This window comes from Apteryx rowi, unplaced genomic scaffold (assembly GCF_003343035.1).
Source record: "Apteryx rowi isolate R43461 unplaced genomic scaffold, aptRow1 scaffold_99, whole genome shotgun sequence".
Lineage (NCBI taxonomy): Eukaryota > Metazoa > Chordata > Aves > Apterygiformes > Apterygidae > Apteryx > Apteryx rowi.
The window spans coordinates 1911755-1917057 of NW_020451304.1; the positions used below are offsets into that span (position 1 = coordinate 1911755).

The following is a 5303-nucleotide window of genomic DNA, read 5'->3' on the forward strand; positions in this document are numbered from 1 at the left end:
ACTCCGGGGCCGGGCGGGGCAGACTTTGCCCCGCGGCCGCTCCCCGCCGTGGGCACGGACCGGAGCATCCCGGGGGGGCGACGGGCCGGGGGGGCGTCTGGGTGTCCCGCGAGGGCGGGCGGACCGGCTTTACGGCAGCGGGGGGCAGAGCTGGCTTTACGCTGGGGGGAGCCGGCTTTACCGGCTGGGGGGACGCTGGACGAGGGGGGAGGTGGCCGGTTTAACCGGGAGAGGGACCCCTGGGTTGGGGAAGCCTCGGTTTTACTGGGAAGGGAGGGGGGACCGCAGTTGTGCCCCCATCGCTGCCCTCCCCACACCCCAATGCTGGCGGGGTCCCTCGGTGCTGGGGGGCTTCCCGGTACTGGCCAGGCCCCCCCCGCGAGCCCCAGTGCCAGCAGGGCCCTGCGGCTCGGCGGCGGCGGCGGGTGCTGATTCATGGGCCGGCGGGGGTGGAGCAGTGGCGGGACCCCAGCGGAGCCGCGCGCTGGAATCCGGACCAGATGTACCCGGCACGCCAGGAATGCACGGCATCCCCGCCAGGCCCGGCGCCGACCCAGCCGCCCGCCGCCGCGCTGCGCCCCGACCCACCGCTGCCCGCCCACCGCTGGTGCCACCCGCAGACCCCCGCCGTGATGCCCAGCCTGGCCCTCGTGGGGTCCGGGCTTCCCCCGCCACCCCCGGAGGCACGAGGCCAAGTGGGAGCCTGGGGCCCGGTGGCATCCCGAATACCTTGGGGTGACGCCAAGGGGAGGATGCTCCAGGGGAGCCGCGTTAGCCTCTGTGCGGCCCCCTGGGTGAGAGGGGGCCAGCTCTCCCCACGGCGGGGATGGCTGCTTGGGAGGTCTGAGCCGACTGTAACTGCCTGGGAGTTTCCCAGAAATCGGTCCCCGCAGCTGAAGTGCTGACAGGGCCTAAGCTGAGCAGAAAAGGGGTTTTCCTGGAAGGAGGGGGAAGAAGTGGGGTCCCAGGCTGGCCCGTGGGCCGTGTTGCTCACGCTCTTGCAAAATGACACGAAAAAGCTCTGCTCCCTGAATTCCCCTGGTGGTCACTTGGCAGTGGCGGCCTGATGAAGTGTCTTCCTTGGCAGGCGGTGGCTGGCCCCCGGCCAGGTGGGACCCTGCCAGCCGAGATGCCTGAGGTGAGCAGCTGGGGAATGCCTTAACCTGTACCCGGGGCCACCGTCCTGCCGCTGCAGCAGGCCCAAAGCACTGGCTGCCTCCAGCGGCTCCGATCCGTGCCTTAGCCTTCCTGCTAAGGCCGCTCGTTCCTGCAGGAACAAGTTGTCTTATCTCTGTTTTCCAGCAGAAACGGCCTTGATTTTTCTGCGTGTTGCTGGCATTTGGCAGGTTTTAGGGCTTGCTGTGGGTGTCAGAGCAAAAGCACCACCTGCTTTGGGAAAGGGGAGGGATGGCTGATGTCGAGCCTGGGGAAGAGTCGAGGACGTAGCTGTCTCGAGCTCTCCTGTAACAGTTCTGGGGTAGCTTGCTGCCGTGGCCCACTTTGCAGCCGCTCTCCTGCGAGCGCCCAGCACCGAGGAGCTTCCGCGAGCGAAGAAGGAGGCAGCAGATCGGTGCTTGGTGCTGGGGAGGGGGTGAGGAGCAGGGTCGGCTCTCCCTCCATGGGGCAAGTGGTCCGGGTGCCATTTCAGGCTAGCAGTGTTCAATCCTGGCTCTGATGTGTTTGTTTCTTTCCCAGCTGCTGCCCCGGCTGCCGTGCTYCTGGCTAACCAGCACCAGTTCTTCAGTGGCAAGCTTTATGTCCTTCTCTAGTAGCTAAAGCTGCCAGTTGAAGAACTGTTGAATGTAGCCACTCTCTTCTTGTTGGACATCCATTAGATCCGTGTCGTGAACAAGCGGGATGAGCAAGCCTGCAGCATCCGGTGGATTAACCCCTCTGCGGGCTGAGGATGGGCCCTCCTGGGATGAAGAACTTGCCTTGTGGCCTCCAAACAGAGCCTCAGCTGTGGGATTGCCAGAAAGTCATACCAGCAGGGTTGTGAAATGGGGAGCGGGGTCACCACCGTGGGGTGACGCTTAACCAAGAGAACTAGAGAAGACCGTGAAAGGGGTATTAAACTTGGTTTTGCTGCACAGTACCTTTTAGGAAGTTTGTTACCCATGGGATCTCTGGGCTCAGGACCTGCCTGAAGGGAAGATGTGGTGGAGATGGTGGCTGTGGACTGAGCTCTCCTGGTGGGGCAGGGGGGAGGGGGTTGTAATGTCAGAGTGCTTGAGCCCCTGCCAGCGCTGCCTCGGGGCAGTGCCTCRAAGGTCAGAGGAAGAGGGTTGGCTTTTTGGGCCCCCTTGGTTTGTCACGAGCCAAAGGGCTGACCGTGGGCGTTGCGCTGAGCAGCCCAGGGTGCAGCTTGCAGGACCGACCTGCTGCTGCGCCCAAGAGCAGGGGTGGTCCCGCAAATAGCCCTATGAATAGCGAATGGGAGCAGACGGAAGCGCAGGTGGAATCGCTGTGGGTTTGGCTTGAGTGCTGATGGGTGGGAGCGAACGCCCCTTCCCAGGCGAGCAGGGACCCGCTGGCCTGCGGCAGCCCCTCGGGAGCCTCCAGCAGCACGGCGGGATGGAGCCGGAGGGGAGGAAACCGAGCTGCCCGTGTGCGGGTCGGGGCTGGGTGTGGCGGAGCCGGGCTGCAGCGCGCGGCGCCTGACTCAGGGCCGAGTCACGCACAGCCCCAGACATCGCTTCCGGGAACCGGCACCCCGCGAGGGCTGGGCAGCCCTGGCTGCAGCCGGTGCTGGGGCAGCGCCAGGTCCGCAGGTATTTGGATGCAGCGGGCTGGGCATCGCCGCGTCAGCTGTGCTGGTTTGCCCTCCCCGCCTGAGCTGTGGGTGAGCCCTGGCCAGCGGCGCTGAGAGGGGKCTGGGTGAAGCTTTCTGGGTGCATCTGTGTTTTTAGGCTCCACTCCTCTGTTGGATGGAAGCAGAAAAGGGCCCGTTGAGGGGACTCGGAAGCTGTTCTCTGGGAATGGAGATTCCCCTCTTGGCCTTGCACTGGGGAAAGGATGGATTGGGAGCTGTTTAACTCTGTGCAGCTTGGTACCGGGCGAAATGTCAGTATGGAAGTGCTGCAAGGACAGGCGAGAAGGGCGCCTCGAGGCCCTTCCCTGGGGCCGTGTTCCTTGCTGCATCCTAGCCCTCTTCCCAGGGATGTCTCCCAGGTCAGGCCACTGGGTGGTGCAGCAAAGCCCCCCATTGCTGGAGCAGTTCCCAGCCCCGTGCTGCCAGGAAGGACTCCCCTGGAGCCTCTGCGCTCCCAGAGGGGGACGCCCGCCGTAGGGGCAGAACGAGGCACTGCCTGTGCCACCAGCTCCCAGGCTGGTTTGGTGTCCAGGAAGCACGGGAGCATCTGGATGCTGCTGTYGGGCATAGCCTGCCAGACAGATCGCTGCCTGTCCTGGATCAGAGGGCGGGCAGGGAGAAATGGTCCTGTGCTGAAATGAGTCTACGCAGTCTCAACTAAACTTGTCTGTCCAGGCTCCAGATGCCCAGGGCAGGATTGCTACCRAATTTTGGCACACAGCAGTGTGCAGAAAGCAGCCTGGTGTCYGTTAGCTGTCTGTAGTGTTGGGCGGGTAGAGAGGGAGCACATCTTAACCGTTCCTCGTCTTGGAGCCCTTCATTCCAGCCTGTTCTGATATAAAACTGCTCTGTTTGGCATGTTGATGGCTACCAGAAGCTGAGTTCCTTCATGGTTGCTGMCACCCAGAGAGAGCACAGTTGCTGAGCCCACTCGGATCGATCWCTGTTCAGAAAGGATCATGGAAAAACACCTCCGGTTTGATCCAGAGCCAGTCTCTTCTATGGCAGCTGCCTCGTTGCTGTACTGCAAGTTCATACAGAGTAACTGGCACCTGCTCAGCACTCGGCATGCCCTGGAGTGCACTGAGGGGCAAAAAATAGCTGGTGTGCATGCAGGATGGCCCCAGGGCAAGGAGGAGCAGCTCYGGGCTGCGCTTCCCAGCCCCCGCCGGTGCACTGCAGCAAGGTGCTGGTGAGGCTTGATAGGGAGGGGAGCTGCCTGCTCCTTCCACCGGTGTCCCTACTCTTGCAACGCTCAGATCTGCTCCTTCCTCCTGTCACCATGCAGGACCGACGTGCTCTGCCAAAAACATAGCCACATCTCACCAGGGAAAGAACTATCTCAGGGCAGAGAATTGCCCTGAGCAATTCAACAGCACGAAGTCTGCTGAGGTCAGGAAATGTAAAATGCGGTATTTCAGGTGAACTTCATGTATTAGGTACCAGAGCGCAGATGCGTGCGTTTAAAACAAAAACAGCATCACCCTATCTCATTTGCTGAGCCGAGAGGCTCTGCTATGTTTAGCCCATGTCCATTGTAAAAGCAGAGGGATTTTAGGCTGACAAAGTAGTTGTTCCTCTGGGAACTTGCCCTGCTTTCGGGGCTTACCCTTCCTCTTGCGAAGGGCCATGTGACCAGTGAGTAAGTGCAGCGTTTGCAGTGTTTCCTGTAGAAAGCACAGATTGCTTACCGTTGCTTTGCAAAAATCTAGTAACTCCTTCCTCTAGCACTGAGCCTGTGCTTCCTGCAGCATCCAGCTGCCTCCTCGAAGCGTTCCCCCCATGCACAGACACTGCAGGAGAAGGGATGCCACCGGGGTTGGTGTCTATGCTAGCAAGGCTTGGATCTCTCTGGCTGCTATGAGGTGGTGGGAAGTGCTCTCTGTGGAAACTAATGCAATATTCAAGACTGCTGTAGCGATGCCAGCAGGTGCTGTTCACTCAAAGGTCGTATCGCAGCCCTCTGTCCTTAGGGGTAAGGTATTCGGTGTGAGTTCTTGCACACAGGCTATGTAGTTCCCAGCTGTGAGAGCGCAGCTCGCCTTGGCCACAGCTCCCCTTGCTGGGAAAACATGCTTTTGGAAAGCAGAAGGTCAGTGTGACCGGCGTGCTGAATGAAAGCTCCTGCCAACAGCAAGCTGGGGGCAGGGGGGGTAGAGCTGGTGCATTTACGGGCTTACGGCCTTCTCTCTGCTCAGATCCTCAGCAGAGCTGAGCTCCAGGACTTGGGCATCCTCCCCTTGTCCAGTGCAGCAGATCCCACTCCAGGAGACAGGGGAAAGTGCTGCTTTGCTTTGCCCCAGCTTTCTTTGGCTGTGGCGTGCAAGTGAGCAGCCCAGAGCCAAGGGTTGACTGCAAACAGAAAACGCAGGAACTGGGATCAGCTTCTCTTGTGCCTTTATTTCTGCTGTGCCAGGATGGGAGGATGTTGAGCTGAGAAGCGGTAACACCTGGGTGGCTCTGTGCCCTTTGCGGCAGTGCGCGTACTAGC

General features: G+C 61.1%; 1 long non-coding RNA gene across 1 annotated transcript; it reads left to right on the forward strand.

The window, feature by feature from the left end:
- The first annotated feature begins 698 nt into the window (after positions 1 to 698).
- LOC112960694 lies at positions 699 to 2090 on the forward strand. The gene is made up of 2 exons (XR_003251830.1): positions 699 to 1138; positions 1696 to 2090. It is a non-coding gene; the product is annotated as an uncharacterized LOC112960694 (long non-coding RNA).
- The last annotated feature ends 3213 nt before the right edge of the window (positions 2091 to 5303 follow it).